We start from the raw sequence: 20224 nt of genomic DNA on the forward strand, positions 1-20224 counted from the left end.
TTTTTAAATATTACTTTATTATGATTATAGCATATAAGCTGTAAATTAAGGAAGATATATCTATGTGAGCTTTAAAGAAATGTGTACATGTAGTCAATGGTAGGGAATTTATAAATAAGAGTTAATTGAATAAAAAATATTATAACCCAGAAGAGGGTATTTAGGCTTTGAGACATAGTTATACCACATATATGAATTGTTTTAGTGAGTTTTAAGACAATATAGAAAGTAGAGTAACTTAAGAAATACTGAGATATTTGGATGAAAATTAAATGCATCCAGTGGAGATGGATATCATCTTTCACCATTCATTATCACTGAAGTCTCTAATTACATGACCATTAAGAAATTTTCTGATTTGTCTGATTTCTTATTTGTATTTTTATCCATACAGAAAATTCAATAAGAGTATTTTTGTTTATTTGGAACTTCTATTTCTATTATAAGCTAATAATTTTATTATGAGTACTAAATTTGTATTACTTTCATTGTACCCAGAAGTTTATACTCTTTCTTTATCTTGAGAAAAAGATCAGTGTGGAAATGGAAACTTGTGAATTCTGCAATGAACTCTGCACCTTTCTATACACATCTTTTTTTTTTTTAATTCTGAGAATTTCAAGGCTAATCCTTCACAGTTTTTATTAATCACATCTGCTACAGTAAATAATGTTCTATCACATTCTATTCCCTTTGGATTTCTTGATATGTCATTATAAGAAACAAAACTAATAAATATATATTTAAAAAATAGAAATTTCTGTTAAATGTGTTGAGCTACCCTTAAAAATATATTCCCTTTCCTTATAAATCCCTATTAAAATAAGGAACGAAATCATAAAATTATGTGTCAAAGCACATGACAGAAAAAACCAGACAGGAAATACCAGTTGGTAAAAGATTTTCATGTGTTTTTTAAAACATAAATATAAGTGGTAGATAACTAAGTAACTTAGCAGAGTAGAAGTTACACAACCATCTGAGAAAAGAGATAAGTAAGACCATCAAGTTCCACAAAAAGTAGGCATGAAACATACACTGAATTATTTAAAGATTATTTCCCCAGGTTACTTTCTGCTAGTCAGGTGACACTTCCTCTATTCCATCCCACCAAAGAATGGATGTTTGTTATTTTAAAAAAAATGAACAAAAGTGTTCCTGATATCACTGGGGAGGGCAGTGATAAAATGCACAACAGAATGTACAGAGAAATTAAGTGAAAATCTACATAGGGAAATGTGAGACCCTTTCTTCTCAGGGCTCCCAGGATGTCAGCAGTTAGTATACATCACGAGCTCACCATTTCCGGGACTAGGCACAAAGCCCAAGTAAAAGAATGGAACTGTTTGTTTGTTTTGTTTGGGGTTTTTTGGTGAGGGAATAAAATATAAGATCTGTATTATATACTCTAATTACTTTAAAATAATTATACCTCCAAATATGTACTCATTGCCTGTAACATGTGTAGATTCCAAATGATTTTTTGCTGATGTTGTTGTTGTTAACTTCCTTTGCCTTAAACATAAATAGTTTCTGCTTTCAGGTAAGATGGCAAGACTGGTGAATGGGAAGATAGAGTGATAGAGACCTGCCTTCAGATGAAAGGAAGAGGGGATGGTCACACATTGGGCCTAGCAACTTCTCTATTTTCCTCGATAATTTAGCTCTGATCCTACATCTTTAACACTCATGCTCTGTAGCTGACTAGACCATTTTCTTACAACTTTCTAAGGTTAGTGGTCATCTATTAGTATCTATTTATTGACCTAAAACTATATAAAGGTCCTCATCTTATTTTTCCTGTCAAGGAAACAAACATTGTATTTTTGCCTATCATTTATGCTATTCAAAACAGATTTTCCAGTGAATGTTCATTTCCCATGTGCTGTTTAACATGAAAGAATGCTAAGCAGAGTTTAGTTGTTTTATTTCTTGCATATTAAAATTGCATTTATCACTTTAGAGAAAATGAATCAGGCACTGGGGTTCAATCAGGCTCACTTATTTATAGAAAATAAAGAATGTATCTTTTTGTTGTTTTTATAAAATCAAGTTAATAATAAGGATCCTTGTGCCTTAGGATAAACTAGAAAGTTATTAACAGTTCAGGGTTCTGGGAGTCCAGACTCCTACCATAACTGCCATTCTCTGAACTTGTCTGTAATTCTTTTTTTTTTAATCTATTAATTTACATTTTTTAAAATTCTCTATTGCCTTCATGTTGTTTGTTTACTCAAAATGTCTGCTTTCCCATGGCTCTGGGTTGTCAAGGTAGCAATTCTTTCTCCATGTATCTTACAATATTCTTCCCCTTTTCTCGGGTGTATGGGGCTTCCCTGGTGACTCAGATGGTAAAACATCTGTCTGCAATGCAGGACATCTGGGTTTGATCCCTGGGTTCATAAGATCCCCTGGAGAAGGAAATGGCAGCCCACGCCAGTATTCTTTCCTGGAAAATCCCATGGACAGAGGAGCCTAGTAGGCTACTCTCCATGGGGTCACAAAGAGTGGGACATGACTGAGTGACTTCACTTCACTTCACTCGAGTGTATCCAATTCCCTATTCAGAATTCCAGACAGGAAATCTGAGTAAACTTGCATTTGAATAGACTAAACTCAAGTCATTGGTCAAACCATGTAGTAACTCCCCAAGAAATTGTTATCTCTGGTACAGCTGCTATGATATAGAAGAGTTGGTGTGGAGGATAATGGGGTAAATATTTATCCCCATTATCCCCAAGGCAATTTATCAAGTTTATTTAGTATGGACCATTACCCATCATGCTGGGAAAAATGAGGAAAACATTATAGTAAAACTAATCAAAAATTTACCTGGACATTTTAAGTAAATGTGACTTGTTTTTTTGTTTTTATTTCCTAGCTTTATTGAGAGACTATTGACATATGACATATAAGTTTTGTGATGATTTGATACAAGTATATATTGGAAAATGAGTATCACAATAAATTTACTTAATGCATTCATTCCAAATACTATTATGGGTTTGTATATGTGTGTGCTCATATGTGGTGATAATATATAAGATCTACTCTCTTGATAACATTCCAGCATATAATCAGTTCAGTTCAGTCGCTTAGTCGTGTCCAAGTCTTTGGGACCACATAGACTGCAGCACACCAGGCTTCTCTGTCCATCACCAAATTCATGTCCATCTAGTCAGTGATGCCATCCAACATATAATACATTATTGTTAATTACAGTCACCATTCTACACATTAGATCACCCAAACACTTATTTTTAGGTGAGAATTTCTTTTCTTTAATTAATATTGCCCTATTTTTCCTACTTCCTGGCCCCTGGAAACCACCATTCTAGTATTTCTATAAGTTTAGCTGTTACAGATTATGCATGTGAGAACACACAGTTTGTCTTTTTCTGTCTGACTTATTTTACTTAGCATAATGCCCTCAGGTTCCAGCCACATTGTTGCAGAAGGTAGGGTTTCCTTCTTTTATATTGTTTAAGAGTATTTCATTGCATATGCACACCACATTTTATTTTCCCATGAATCTTGATGTACACTTAGGTTGTATCCATATTTGGTTATTGTGGATAACACCACATTAAACATGGGGGTAAAATATCTTTTTAAGACTTTTTTTCCCCCTTAGATATATATCCAGGTGTAGAATTGCTAAATCATATGGTAGTTCTGTTTTTAATTCTTTGAGGAAACTTCATACTTTTTCCATAGTGGCTACATTGATTTACGTTCCCACCAACAGTGCACAAGTGTTCCCTTTTATCCACATCCTCAAACAAATCCTTGTTTTTTATAACCCCTCCTCTAGGAAGACTTGCACAGTTTTAGGACTTTTAAATTTGAGTAAGTGTGATGGGTTAATGGAGACTGACTAGTCTGCACAAAGAGGGAGCCCCAGTGCTTCAGGTTTCTTCTGCACCATTCCTTAATCCTAGGGCCTCAGAATCTCCTTACAAGCTCACACATCAAGTGATCTTCTCTATCCCATTGTTGCAATTATGTTCCTTATTCCTCTTCCATAACGCCCTTTGTCTCCCTTTCCTGTAGATCCAGTTTCATTTAGGCTGGAGGAAGGGAAATATGGCATCCAGTAATCACCAGTGTCAGGGAATCAGGGAATCATACTCTGGTATGTAGGTTAGTTTCTTTTTAAATTTTTTATTTTGCATGAGCTGGAAGAAGATGTGAAAACATTCAAGTCAACAGTGATAAAAAAGAGAGGAAAAGAAATACATATAAAAAAAGACAAATTTTGCTATGTAAACTTCCCACCTCAGTTTATAAACAGAACCATTCTGGCATTCAAGAGTTCTAGTAGTCTCTGATTCACTCTTTCTATTCCATCAAATCTATCATTAATTTGCCATTCTGACAATGTCTTATCAAATAATGTTTTAACATATTGACAAATATGACTGATTTTCTCATATTGTTAAACCATTTACTCACTGTTTTGTATTTATATTTTAATACCATCTGTGTCTTTTACAAATATATGTTGCTTATTCAATGTCCATGCTGACCTTATCATATTTTTGTTGTTGTTCAGTTACTAACTCCTGTCCAACACTTTGTGACCTCATGGACTGCAGCATGCCAGGCTTCCCTGCCCTTCACTATCTCCCCGAGTTTGCCCATACTCATGTTCAGTGAGTCAGTGATGCCATCCAACCATCTCATCTGCTGTCACCCACTTTCTGTCCTGCCCTCAATCTTTCCCAGCATCAGGGTCTTTTCCAATGAGTTGGCTTTTCGCATTAGTTGGCCAAAGTATTTAAGCTTCAGCATCAGTCCTTCCAATGAATGTTCAGGGTTGATTTCCTTTATGATGGACTGGTTTGATCTCCTTGCAGTCCAATCAGCACATCACACTGATACAATGTGTGTATGAGTAGATTATATAGAAATTTCTTTTTATTTTTTTTTCTAAAAGACTTCAACTGTTTTAAAGAAAACTGCAATGAGAATTCTGTCACCTTTAACTTAGTATTCTTTGCTACAGTTCAGGTATATTGATAACAAATCTAGGTGCTAAATTTAAACTAATCTAAATTTAGTTAATAAATTAAGCTCAACTCCTAGATAATGAATCTAGTAACAGAGTAATTATTTTGATTATTTTATGTGTCTATTACTGCATAACAGATTACCACAAAGCAATATCCTAAAATAGCACCCATTTACTATCTCACAGTGTTTCTTGTCAGGAGTTTGAGTTTCTGTCATCAGTTCAGTTCAATTGCTCAGTCATGTCCTACTCATTGCAACCCCATGAACTGCAGCACACCAGGCCTCCCTATCCATCACCAATACCCGGAGTTCACCCAAACTCATGTCCACCGAGTCGGTGATGCCATCCAGCCATCTCATCCTCTGTCGTCCTCTTCCCGTACTGCCCCCAATTCCTCCCAGCATCAGAATCTTTTCCAATGAGTCAACTCTTCGTGTGAGGTGGCCAAAGTTGCTGTCATCAGTGAGGTAAAAATCAAAGATCTACTGGGCTGGGCTTTAATCTGCAGGTTCCAGGGAAGAATTGCTTTCTGGTTCATTCAGATTGTTGTCAAAATTCAGTTCCTGTAATTATAGGACTGAGGTCCTGATTTCCTCACTGGCTTTCAGTTAGGGGTCATTCTCAGCAGGTTGAAGTACTTGAATGTAACCCTCTGTCTTCAAATGCAGCAATCGTGCATGTAATTCTTCCTGATTGTACTCTGAATTTCTATAATTCCTCTTCTGTTATCAGCCAGGGAAAATTCTCTGTTTTTAAAGAACTTATGGGTTTAAATTAGAGTTCAAATATGACTCAAAGTTAAATGATTTAGTAACCATAATTAAATTTTTGAAATCCCTTATGACATGTAATTTAACATAGATGTGATATATTACCATACTTAAAGTTCCAAGGGTTTGGGCAGGAAATCTTGGGGGGCATTTTGGCATTATGCTTACTGCAGAAATATAGGAGTCTTTTTATTTATTTTTTATTTTTTTTATTATTTTATTTATTTATTTATTTTTGATTAGAGATTTTTTTAAACTTTACAATATTGTATTACTTTTGCCAAATATCGAAATGAATCCACCACAGGTATACCTGTGTTCCCCATCCTGAGCCCTCCTCCCTCCTCCCTCCCCATACCCTCCCTCTGGGTCATCCCAGTGCACCAGCCTCAAGCATCCAGTATCGTGCATTGAACCTGGACTGGTGAGGCATTGAAAAATGTATAATATCATGTATGAAATGAGTCACCAGTCCAGGAGTCTTTTTAAAAATCATAGCTTTAGCAAGAGAATCAGAGAATGTATCATTCCATATTTCAAAAGGATAGCTCTATTATTTCTATTAAATATGTCATCTTTCTATTCTCTATCAAAATTTTATCCATGAGAAAAGATAACATTCCCTTCGACATGGGAAACAGCCTTGGAAGATATATGTGACATTTTAATATCAATTTAAATGAACATTTAGGTGGAGCTTCCCTTGGTGGCTTAGATGGTAAAGAATTTGCCTTCAATGCAGGGGACCTGGGTTCAATCCCTAGGTCAGGAAGATCCCCTAGAGAAAGTAATGGTTACCCACTCTAGGATTCTTGCCTGGAGAATTCTGTGGACGGAGGAGCCTGGTGGGCTACAGCCCATGAGAGTTGGACATGACTGAGCAACTGACACTTTCACTCCACTTTCACTCTTACACTTCAGTGGTAAAGAACCTTTTTGCCAATGAGATTTAAAAGATGCAGGTTCAATCCCTGGATTGGGAGCATCCCCTGCAGGAGGATATGGCAACCCATCCCAGTATTCTTGCCTGGAGAATCCCATGCACAGAGGAGCCTGGAAGGCTACAGTCCATAGGGTTGCAAAGAGTCAGACTCAATAGCAATAATACTATCACTAATAATAAAGAATACATATTAATTATGTATAATGAAATATATATTCTCACTGTATTTGTAATAAAGAATCTGAATCCAAATTAATTAAAAATCTTTCCCAAAGTCACATAGCTGGTTAAAAGTACATTTGGTAGTCATACAGACTTTCTAGCTTTAAGCATCTTAGGTGGTATACACCTAAGATAAGTTATCCTGGACATTTGGTCTCTTGCATAAAATTGCTACTTCTTCTCTTGAGTACTTAGATGCATATCTAATTAGTTTTGACACTGTTGCTCTGTCCCCTCATTGGCCATCTTCCTGTTATTATCACATTCACACACACCATGCACATACACACATGAAAATAATCATTCCTCCTTGCCGTGTTTTTGACATCAAAATCACAAAAATTAAATTGCTTAGTCAGTGGAGCACAATTATAAGTTTAGTTCAAGTAAAATGCAAAAGTAAATTATTTGAATTCTATGCTACTTTGATATCATTAAATAATAATAATTATTATTAAATAATCAAAACTATGGTGGTGGTGGTTTAGTTGTTAAGTTGTGTCCGACTCTTGCAACACCATGGACTATAGCTTGCTAGCTCTTCTGTCCATGGCATTTCCCAGGCAAGAATACTGGAGTGGGTTGCCATTTCTTTCTCCAGGGGATCTTCCCAACAGAGTGACTAAACCCACATCTCCTGCCATGTGGTCACAGTCTTTACTGACTGAGGCACCAGTGAAGCCCAATCAGAATTATAAAGATTATCTTATTCATTTACTTTATCCCTGCTATTGAAATTCTATTAGAACAGACTGTTTAACTTGGATACCAGTGCATAGCTGGAGTCTTAACTATACAGTTAAAATTTTAAACATGGTTTTGAAATATTTAGCTCATTATTTTATGTTACTCTAAACTAAATATCCAGAAATGTTGATTAAGTACTTACTATTTGTCAAGTGTTGCAGTACTTTACAATTGTTGTAGCATTAGAGAAGTATTTTGGCCAGAGTCAGTTTCTAATATGCTAGTTAGAAAGAAAGTGAAAGAAAGTGAAGTCGGTCAGTCGTGTCCGACTCTTTGCGACCCCATGGACTGCAGCATACCAGGTTTCTCTGTCCATGGGATTTTCCAGGCAAGAGTACTGGAGTGAGTTGCCATTTCCTTCTCCAAGGGATCTTCCTGACCCAGGGATCGAAGCCAAGTCTCCTGAATTGCGGGCAGACGCTTTACCCTCTGAGCCACCAGGGAAGCCCTACTAGTTGCCTATTGTCAAATTACCTCTTTAGTGCCTCTGTGGAAACAGTACTAGGACTCTTACCGCAGTTAGCTCTTTATCATGACGGTTTTCAATTACCGCTATAATGCTTGCCTTCATTAAAATTTTAATTATTAAATACAAAATGAGAAACAGTTGACCGTGATGTCACTGAGTTCATAATCTATTGCAAAGATAAGAGACTATCAATATTTAGCACACACTCACAAAGCCCAAATCAAAACAAGCAAAAACCTCAGACTGTCTATGAAAGGTAAATCAAATGATCTGGTGAAATTACATACTGAGATTAGAATGTGTTGGTTTGGGGTATGGATTTATTGCTGAAAAAATAATATAATCAGGATAAACTTTGTGGAAATGTAGATGTTTAACTTTGGTCTAATTACATTTTAAAATTTTCAATATAGTTCTTTAACATCCTATTGAAAAACCCAAACAAACTTTTTGGCCAACACAAAATTATAATGAATACCTTAGGTTTTATTCCCTGTGTAGAAAGTCAAAAAGGAATTTTAAAACTTTTTGGTCACTGATTATAAAACCTACATTTGATATTTAACATCATATATTTGAAGCAATCTAAAAGAACATATTTTATAAAGCACACTTGAAAAGCCAGAGCAGAAGCAGATTAAAATCACCAGGGTTTATTTTTATCTACCTTGTCAAAGAATTACTATAGGGACTGCCATTGGGACTGCACCTGGGTTCCTCTCGTGCCTTTAAATAGCCCTCCTGACTTCTTCACCGCAGATTTACCAAGAGCTCCCAAAGCCCATGCATGTAGGGAGCTGGACTTGCTGATCGAAGGGAAAAAGTCAAGAGAGAAAAGTCTATATGTTTTTGACATTTTTTCTGCAATTTTGTGACATAATTTTCATTCCTATTCTGAGTATACATAAAATAGATATTAAAATATTTATTTTAAATAAAATTTGTACAAAGCATGAGATTTTCCATTGCTTTTATCCCTTAAGAGATTAATTATTATTTAGATTTATTTCTGTTCTTCCACTTGTAAAGTGGGCAATCCAATTACCTACTTTATAACCTGGTAGTTAATATGGAATTTTCAGTAGTGATTAGTTTTCAAAACACTTTATGACTTTTATAGAAATCTGTACTCAGTGGCATGTTAAACTCATTGAAGAAAAAGTATTCCTTGAGCCCCCCTTGTCTTATAAATGGTGAAGCATCTATAGAATATTAGTCCTTTTTGAATTAATAATGAAAGAGTTACTATTTAGCTAGTTATTGCAATGCATTAGATGTCCATATCTGTACCTAAATGCTTTATATGGATCTTTTAACTGGATTCTCACAAGAATCCTATGTAATAGGTACTATTATCATCACTGTTTTCACATGAAAAAAATGCAAGGCTCAGAGAATATGTAACTCACCTAAGATTATTTAATAGTTAAGTAGCAGGCCACCTACTGGAACCCATTTAGTTGAACTCAAGCACTCTCCTTAACTATTGATAAGCTGTCTTTTGGGGGTTATTATTACTAATTTTATTTTAAGAATTGAAGATTACTCAGTTCTCTTTTCTTTTCTTTTTTTTTTTTAGTATGGAGTATTTATTAATTTTGCTTTTTAATATACTTAATTTATTATTCTTTTATTATTATTACTTTTTTACTTTAAAATATTGTATTGGTTTTGCCATACATCAACATGCATCCGCCATGGGTTCTCTTTTCTAAGAAACACTTTCTTTGAGACTGAGAAATCAAGATGATCCTGAACATGAGGGGGGTAGTTTTTTTGTTTGTTTGTTTGTTTGTTTTCTTTTTTTCATTTTTATTCCTTTTTTGAACATTGTGGTAAGGGAGAAAAAGCCTTGGTTTCTTAACCATCTCTGTCAGGATGTTCTCTATGTAGATTTTTTAAATGAATATATAACAGAGCTGGTGTTTTCAGTTAATTAGAAGTTTATATAATGACCTTTCTAGTGAGTCCCTTGAATATCAAATACCTTTCGTGTAGCACACCCTAATTATTTAGCATCCTCTGCTGCAAATTCACTATTTCCTGCTATAAAAGCTGTAATAAAGTCAGTGTTGGTTCAGCAAAACAAGGAGGAGTGAAAAAAGAGCAAATTTAAAATTTGATCCTTCAATAATAACAGCTATTAGATTTAACAAATGATCTTGGAATTTAATTAAATCCTATCAGAACTATAAATGTATAACTAGACTTTTTAATGTTGCTACAAAACCCATGCCATGTAAAAGGAGAAGCTGTTGCTGCTGCTAAGTCACTTCAGTCGTGTCCGACTCTGTGTGACCCCATAGACAGCAGCCCACCAGGCTCCCCCGTCCCTGGGATTCTCCAGGAAAGAACACTGGAGTGGCTTGCCACTTCCTTCTCCAATAAAAGTAGGAGCAGATATTAGTATAAATGTAGATGTATATATAGATGTGTTTCCCATTCCCATATCTTAGATACCTCTTTGTGGAGAAGAGTTGGGGGGTGAAATGCATCAGTTTGTTATGTTTACATATTTAATTACAGCTGATGGCATCAATGTCTACATTTGTTGCATTTGTTAAGAAAATGACATAAATGAGAAATAAGTTATATGTGTTTTCTGAATTCTAGTAAAGGATTGGGTTTATATTTTATTTTAATCTCATTCATTATGTATTGTATACTTCTTAAAATATATTACAAAATAAGAGATTTTAAATGAATTTTAATTATGGAAGCAATACTGACATTACACCTTCTTTCGTAAAGAAATCAAAGTGTTGTTTACCACCGAAATCCCCTTTGGCCATCTCTCTTTGTTGCCGATAAGTAAATCTTTCCTCCACACTTTTCCATGTTAATTTATAAGTACAGAGATTCTGATAACAACTGCACAATATTCAGTGGACATGATTTTTGTTTTTTTAACATACAGGTATTATACTTTGATTATGTTTTATTCAAAATATATCTAAGTGATTTATATCAGGGTAGATGTGACACATGGATTCAACATTAAAATTTCTTCATAGTTTTCTTAATAAAAACATAAAACATCTTATTTCTACAGACTGGTTCCAAATAGGAAAAGGAGTTCGTCAAGGCTGTATATTGTCACCCTGTTTATTTAACTTATATGCAGAGTACATCATGAGAAACGCTGGAGTGGATGAAACACAAACTGGAATCAAGATTGCCGGGAGGAATATCAATAACCTCAGATATGCAGATGAGACCACCCTTATGGCAGAAAGAGAAGACGAACTCAAAAGCCTCTTGATGAAAGTGAAAGTGGAGAGTGAAAAAGTTGGCTTAAAACTCAACATTCAGAAAATGAAGATCATGGCATCCAGTCCCACCACTTCATGGGAAATAGATGGGGAAACAGTGGAAACAGTGTCAGACTTTATTTTTCTGGGCTCCAAAATCACTACAGATGGTGACTGCAGCCATGAAATTAAAAGACACTTACTCTTTGGAAGGAAAGTTATGACCAATTGCGGGGAGCCGGCGGGAGGCACTCCACCCATGGCAAAGGTCATGAGGAAGGAGGCTCGACATACACAAAGGCGGGATCGAGCCCTGAATCCCCCTGGAAATCCTTGAACATCTACCCCCATAACCAGAGCCTGCCTACTTTACTACTTTGTGCTCTCACCTACACCTCTGACTTTACAGGGGGCTGTCCCCCACCACCTCTTTCAGAGAAGGAGTTAACTTAGAGCTCCAGTTAATAAAAACTCCTGGGCGTGACAAGAGTGTTTTAACCTACAAACTCCTCTGAAGGTTCTCTAGCCTGCCTGACAGGCTTGTCCGGCCACATGTGATTGCTCACAGCCTCCCAACCATGAGAGGCACGAGATGCTTTAAACCTTCTAAAAACAGGTTCTTTAGAGAAGTTAGAAAACTATTAGTATAAGTATAATGTGCTGATTAGAAATTGTATTGATGAAGGGTTTTTCATTTGTTGAGCCAATGTTTGCTGCTAAGTCTCCACATCTCCTGCCCTTACACACATTAATGAATATATAGAAGAAATAAGTATTAACCTTTGATATAAATCACGTTAGACCTTAGGCTAAGCAAATTATTTCCTTAACTAAAATCCACTACACCCTCACCCTATAGGAATGTAACTTTATTTGGGTGGCATCTGTGTTAACAATAATCACCCCTGGAGAAATAAGTGTTGACTGACTGCTGTCACAAGGAGAGGGTCATAAATTGTCAGTAGGCCCCTGGCCAGAAGATGATGTAACACCCCTAAGACCTCTGTATACATTTGTATGAAGCACCTGACTTTAACAAAAATCGGGACTGCTGTCCCCGCATGACTTTTATATAACATCTCAGTGTATAAAAATAGACTCTGGAAAATACAGAATTGGGATCAGTTTCTTGAAATACTGGTCTCCCCATGTCACTCTCTCTCTCTCAAACTCTGGCTGAGTCTCCATCTGGAGTACGGAACCCACCATGCTTACTAATTATGCCTGGGCTTCTAAGATCCGACCAGGGAGGCTTCAGTGTCTCCTCTCCTTCGGGAGAATTGAAGGACGCCTGCGGCTTACGTAAGTGGTGCAAACTTCTTGTCTTGAAGTTTTATTGGTCTCCCACGTAAACCAAGCTACTCAGCCTCTTTTCTCCACTGAATTTTCCTACTGAGCTATCCTCATTCTATTACTCTTTTTATCTCTAAGTAATATCTAATTAAGCTATTGTATCCTGATCCTCCCTGATGCCGTCCCCACTTCGAACTCCCTGAATCAGTCAGGGCTGGACCTGGAAGACGCTTTCTCCTTGGAAGGAAAGTTATGACCAACCTAGATAGCATATTCAAAAGCAGAGACATTACTTTGCCAACAAAGGTTCGTCTAGTCAAGGCTATGGTTTTTCCTGTGGTTTTTCATGTATGTATGTAAGAGTTGGACTGTAAAGAAGGCTGAGCACTGAAGAATTGATGCTTTTGAACTGTGGTGTTGGAGAAGACTCTTGAGAGTCCCTTGGACTGCAAGGAGATCCAACCAGTCCATTCTGAAGGAGATCAGCCCTGGGATTTCTTTGGAAGGAATGATGCTAAAGCTGTAACTCCAGTACTTTGGCCACCTCATGGGAAGAGTTGACTCATTGGAAAAGACTCTGATGCTGGGAGGGATTGGGGGCAGGAGGAGAAGTGGACGACAGAGGATGAGATGGCTGGATGGTATCGCTGACTCTGATGGACGTGAGTCTCAGTGAACTCCGGGAGTTGGTGATGGACAGGGAGGCCTGGCGTGCTGCGATTCATGGGGTTGCAAAGAGTCGGACATGACTGAGCGACTGATCTGATCTGATCTGATTTCCTCTCTCTTGAGTCTTCCTTCCACCTACCCATCCCACTCATTTAGGTCATCACAGAGCACCAAGCTGAGTTTCCTGTATTTTATAGTGTGTTCCCACTAGCTAGCTAGCTAGCTATTTTACACATGGTGGTACATATATGTCAATCCTAATCCCCCAATGTGTTTCACCTTCACCTTCCTCCACTGTTTCCACATGTCCATTCTCTATGTCTATGTCTCTATTTCTGCCTTGGAAATACATTCATCTGTACCATTTTTTCTAGATTTCTCATATATAATTATTAATATGCAATATTTCCTTTTTTTCTTTTCTGACTCTTCATTCTGTTTGACAGACCACATCTCTACAAATGACCCTATTCTGTCATTTTTATGGCTAAGTAATATTCCATTGTGTATATGTACCACATCTTCTTTATCCACTCACCTGTCATTGGGCATTTAGCCTGTTTCCATGCCCTGGCTATTGTAAATAATGCTACAATAAATACTGGGGTAAATGTATCTTTTTGAATTCTGGTTCTCTCAAGGTATATGTCCAGGAGTGGGCTTGTTTGTTCATATTGTAGTTCTATGGTTAGTTTCTTTAAGGAATATTCATACTGTTGTCTACAGCGGCTGTATTAACTTACATTCCCTCCAACCATGAAAGAAGGTATTCTTTTTTCCATACTCACTCCAGCATTTATTGTTTGTATTTTTTTTAATAATGGCCTTTCTGACCATTGTGAGGTGAAACCTCATTGTAGTTTTGATTTTCATCTTTTCATGTGTCTCTTGACCATCTGTATGTTTTCTTTAGAGAGATGTCTCTTTAGGTTTTCTGCCCATTTTTTGATGGTTATTTGCATTTTGATATTGAGCTCCATGAGCTGTTTGTATATTTTGGAAATTAATCCTTTGTCTGTTGCTCCATTTGAAAATGCTTTCTTCCATTTTGAATATTTTCTTCCTATCTTGCTTATTGTTTCTTTTGCTGTACAAATGCTTTTGAGTTTAACCAGGACCTATTTGCTTTTTTTTTTTTTTTCATTAAGCTAGGAAGTGGGTCAAAAAACTTGCTTATGTCAAAGAGTATTTCTCCTATGTATTCTTCTAGCAATTGTATAGTGTTAAGTGTTACATATAGGTCTTTTGTCCATTTTGATTTTATTTTTGTGTATGATATAGTAGGCCAACTTTCCCAACACCATTACTGAAGAGACTGTCTTTTCTCATTGTATATTCATGTCTCATTTGTCATACGTTAGGTGCTCAGAGGTATGTGGGCTTATTTCTGGGCTTCCTATATCATTTGTCTATATTTTTATTTTTGTGCCAGTAAAATTCTGTCTTGATTACTTTAGCTTGAAGTATAGCTTGAAGTCACAGAGTCTGATACCTCAGCTCTGTATTTCTCTTGCAAGATTACTTTGAATACTCGAGGTCTTCTTTGTTTCTATCAGTCAGTTCAGTTCAGTTCAGTCACTCTGTCATGTCTGACACTTTAAGACCCCATAGACTGTGTTTCCATACAAATTGTAAATATTTTTGTGCTAGTTCTATGAAGAATGCTATTGGTAATTTTATAGGGATTGCATTGAATCTATAGATTGATTTCAAAAGAATATTCAATTTCACAATATTTATTCTTCTGATCCAAGAACATAATATATTTCTCCATCTGTTTGTATCATCTTTGGTTTCTTTCATTTCAGTGTTTTATAGTTTTCTGAGTATAGGTCTTTTGTTTCATTAGGTAGGTTTATTCCTGGGCATTTTATTCTTTATGTTGCAGTGGTAAATGGGGTTGTCTCCTTAATTTTTCTTTCTGCTCTTTCATTGTTAGTGTATAGGAATGCAGGGGATTTCTGTGCATTAGTTTTCTGTCTTTCAACTTTACCAAACTTGTTGGTTAGCTCCAGTAGTTTTCTGGTGATATCTTTAGGATTTTCTATGTGCAATATTATGTAATCTGCAAACAGATAATTTTACTTATTCTTCTCCAATTTATATTCTTTTCTTTATCTTCCAAGATTGCCATGTCCAGGACTTCACAAACTGTTGAATAATAGTGGTGAGAGTGGACAGACTTGTCTTGTTCATGATTTTAGGGGAATGTTTTCACCACTGAGAATGGCATTTGCTCTATATTTTTCATGGATGGTCTTTATTATCTTGAGGTATATTCCTTCTATGCCCACTTTCTGAAGAGTTTGTACCATAAGTAGGTGTTGAATTTTGTCAAAATTTTTTCTACTTCTATTGAGACGATTCAGTCAGTTCAGTCACTCCGTTGTGTCCGACTGTTTGTGACTCCATGAACTGCAGCACACCAGGCTTCCCTGTCCATCACCAACTCCTGGAGCATACTCAAACTCATTTCCACTGAGCCGGAGATGCCATCCAACCACCTCATCCTTTGTCATCCCTTTATTCTCTTGCCTTCAATCTTTCCCAGGATAAGGGTCTTTTCTAATGAGTCAGTCCTTCACATCAAGTGGCCAAAGTATTGGAGCTTCAACTTCACCATCAGTCTTTTCAATGAATATTCAGGACTGATTTCCTTCAGGATTGACTGGTTGGATCTCCTTGCAGTCGAAGGGACTCTCAAGAGTCTTCTCCAACACCACAGTTCAAAAGCATCAATTCTTCAGAGCTCAATTTTCTTTATGGTCCAACTCTCACATCCATACATGACTACTGGAAAAGCAGTAGATTTGTCAGCAGGGTAATGTCTCTGCTTTCAAATATGCTGAGTTTTTATTCTTTAATTTGTTAATATGGGGTATCACCTGAATAGAGAAGTTCCTTTAGCATTTGTTGTAAACCTAGTTTGGTGTTGCAGAATTCTTTTAGCTTTTGCTTGTTAGTAAAGCTTTTGATTTCTCTGTCAAATCTAAGATCCTTGCTGGACAAAGTAATGTTGGTTGTAGAATTTTTTCTTTCATCAGTTTAAATAGATCCTATCACTCCCTTCTGGGCTGCAGAGTTTCTGCTGAAAAATCAGCTGATAGCCTTATGGGGATTTCATGTATGCTGTTTTTTGCTTTTCCCTTTCAGTTTTAATATTTTTCCTTTGCATTTATTTTTTATTACTTTGATTAATATTGCTTTGGTGTGTTTCTCCTACAGTTTATCCTGGATGGGAGGAACTGTCAGAGCTTCCTAGACTTGAGTGGTCATTTCCTTTCCCATGTTAAAGAAGTTTTCAAGTATAATCTTTTCAAATATCTTGTCAGGCTCTTTCTGTTTTCCTTCTTCTTCCTGAGACCCCTAAAATTTGAATGTTAGTGTGTTTAGTGTTGTCTCAGATTTCTCTGAGATTGTCTTCAATTGTTTTCATTTTGTGTTTGTTCTGCTCCTCAGTAGTCATTTCCACCATTCTATCTTCCAGCTCAGTTACTCATTTTTTAAGCCTCAGTTCTTCTGCTATTGATTCCTTCTAATGTACTTTTCATCTCAGTTATTGTGCCATTCATCTCCACATCTTTTCCTTAGTCCTTATATGGTTTTATTGAACATTTATTATATTTTCTCAATCTTTGTTTGTACTCTATTTTTTGTGATTTTGGATCATCTTTACTGTCATTACTCTAAATTCTTTTCTCATGTAGTTTAAAAAAGATAAGAATATATTTTTCTCTTCATATATTTGGTTTTGTAGATTTTTACCTTGCTCCTTTGTCTGTAACATATTTTTTTCTTGCATTTTTTTTTTCTTTTTTTGAACGGAATTGTGTTCCTGTCTTGTTGATGATTTGCCCAAGGTTTCCAGCACTGGAGTTTGCAGAGAGTTGGGTAGAGCTAGGTCTTGGTGTTGAAATGTGGGCCTCTGGAAGACCTCATTGGAGTTAATATTCTCCAGTCACTCAGAGGTTCCTCCCACCTGCTTGGGCGTTGACATCACTACCATTGTCAGCTAGGTTCCCTAAGGTGGGAAGATGCAGACTCTGCATTCTCCTTGGCTCCACCTCAATAAGTCAATTATTTTTTGCTCTTATTGTCACTGTATGTCTTCTCTAATAAACTTTATGTATGGATGAAATGTGTATATTTTGTATACTGCTATACCTAAGGGACTGTAGAGTACTGCTAAGGCAGCAGTTATAATGTTTGTATCATTTGGAAACAGCAATATATATTTATTGACTACATGAATGACTTTTGAAATACATAAATAATTTGAAAAAGTTGTGTGTTTCAGATATACTAACTTGCACCTCCAAACGATCAAACCCACAGAAGCAATGGGACATGAAAATGTCTCAGAATTTATCCTCCTGGGGCTTTTTACTGATGAGTATGTGCAAGTTGCCTGTTTTGTGCTGTTTTTACTTTGCTATATTGCGATTCTCTCAGGGAATCTGCTCATTCTTCTCACCATCAGGGGCAGCTGCCTCAGTGAACAGTCCATGTACTTTTCCCTCAGTTATCTGTCCTTGATGGATATCTGCTTCACCTCCACAGTGGCACCCAAATTGATCACTGACTTGCTGGCCCAACAGAAGACCATCTTCTACAACAGCTGCATGGCCCAGATGTTTTCTGCCCACTTCTTTGGAGCCACTGAGATCTTCATCTCGGTGGCCATAGCCTATGACCACTATGCTGCCATCTGCAGACCTCTTCACTGCATGGTCATCATGAACAGCACATCAAGGTGTGCTATGTCCTTGGAAAATCCCATGGACAGAGGAGCCTGGTAGGCTGCAGTCTATGGGATCGCAAAGAGTCGGACACGACTGAGCCACTTCACTTTCACTTTCATGCATTGGAGAAGGAAATGGCAACCCACTCCAGTGTTCTTGCCTGGAGAATCCCAGGGACGGGGGAGCCTGGTGGGCTGCCGTCTCTGGGGTTGCACAGAGTCAGACATGACTGAATCGACTTAGCAGTATGGGAGCTTTTAGCTATTCAATCATGCAAGGCTTTTAGCTATTCAATAATGCAAGTATTAATTATTATTGGGCTTTCTTTCTGTGGCCCCAATCAAATAGACCACTATTTCTGTGATGTATTCCCTTTGCCTGCATGGACACTAGACTGTGGGTGATTGCAATCATTACCACCACAGAGGTGTTGTCCATTTTGACCTTTGTTGCCTTGGTGATTTCCTACATCATTATCCTGTCCACCCTGAGGATTTGCTCATCTGAGGGCCGCTGCAAAGCCCTCTCCACCTGTGGTTCACACATCACTGTGGTCTTCATGTTCTTCTTGCCCCTCATCTTCACCTATGTCCCCACGGCTGATTCTGTCAGGAATGACAACGTCTTTGTCCTGTTTTACACCATGATTGCCCCCATGTTCAACCCTCTCATCTACACCCTGAGAAACACAGACATGAAGAATGCCATGAGGAAAGTGTGGGGCTGAGATAAACTCTCTGCAGGAAAATGAAGCCTCTGGCTGTCCTGCCTTTTGTTGGATCTAGTTTTATCCACACAGTCGTTAATATTAACAAGTACAACAGATACAGAAGGATCGTGTGCTGTCATTCAAAGCTGCAACCCTGAAGACTGAAGTCCCCCTCAGCCACTCTCCCTCTGTCACTTGACTGAGACTCCCTACAAGGGGAGTGGATCAGACGCCCTTCGGGTCCTTTCCAGCTCTGACATTCTGGAACATTCTGTCCTTTGTATCCCCTGACATGACGAATGCATTTAAGCGCCTTTTTTTTTTTTTTTTTTTTCAGGGAAAGTTGTGAAAACTGCATGGTTGGCTTTTCTGACCTCTTTCAGGAAACAGATATTCTTGAATGAGACATCACTCACAGGGGTTTCTTAAAACACTTCCTTTTTTTTTTTTTTTTTTTTTGAGGTTTCCACTGCAATTATTTCAAAAATGCAATGCAAAAATTTTACAAGTGTTGTATACTTTAATTTTTTTTTTACATTAACAAATCCTGCATCTAAAACAATGTATTGCATATAATTATTCTACTTACACTACACTGACAGTAATTCTAATTAAAACTTAGTACCTTATTGTAGGTAATTAAAAGACTTGAAAAATAAGCAATTCTTTTCATTTTTATAAATCCAATAATATAATCATATTTATCATTTTATTTAAACAATCTTCATGAGTGTATAAAACTTATGTTCTTTGTAAGTGTGCAACATGGACTATCTCCCATTCTGTGAAATGTCATGAGCTTAAGAAGGCATATAGCTGAAGAAATGGATGCTCCTGAGATACGCTTTGTTAATCCTCACTCTCATCATGCTAATAATGTATTTTGATGGTGTCTTGGTTGTCTTCCCTGGTGGCTCAGACAGTAAAGCGTCTGTCTACAATGTGGGAGACCCAGGTTCGATCCCTGGGTTGGGAAGATCCCCTGGAGAAGGAAATGGCAATCCACTCCAGGACTATTGCCTGGAAAATATCATGGACAGAGGAGCCTGGTAGACTACAGCTCATGGGGTTGCAAGACTTCACTTTCCATTAGTCAAACTAGGTAAATCTGTCTCATTTTCCCTCAGACAGGTTTTCATTCTACGGAGAAATAAAGGTGATTAGACTAAGAAACAGGCATAGCCAGTTGACAACTGGGGCATAAACTAAAATTTTTTTGGCACATTCAAGTGTTCCTTAATTTAGACAAGAATCTTCTATCTTAATGCATTTTTAAGAGAATTCTGAGGTCAGGATTCTGATCTCAGACATCTCTTAGGTGTCTAGGGTCATCTAAGACTTGGAGGGTGTGTTCACCAAGTTCTCAACTATGAGAGACACAGACTTCTTATC

General features: G+C 37.0%; 1 pseudogene; it reads left to right on the forward strand.

The window, feature by feature from the left end:
• Window positions 1-17721: 17721 nt before the first annotated feature.
• Window positions 17722-18850, forward strand: LOC129628683 (olfactory receptor 4P4-like; annotated as a pseudogene).
• The last annotated feature ends 1374 nt before the right edge of the window (window positions 18851-20224 follow it).

This window comes from Bubalus kerabau, chromosome 15 (genome assembly GCF_029407905.1).
Source record: "Bubalus kerabau isolate K-KA32 ecotype Philippines breed swamp buffalo chromosome 15, PCC_UOA_SB_1v2, whole genome shotgun sequence".
NCBI lineage: Eukaryota > Metazoa > Chordata > Mammalia > Artiodactyla > Bovidae > Bubalus > Bubalus kerabau.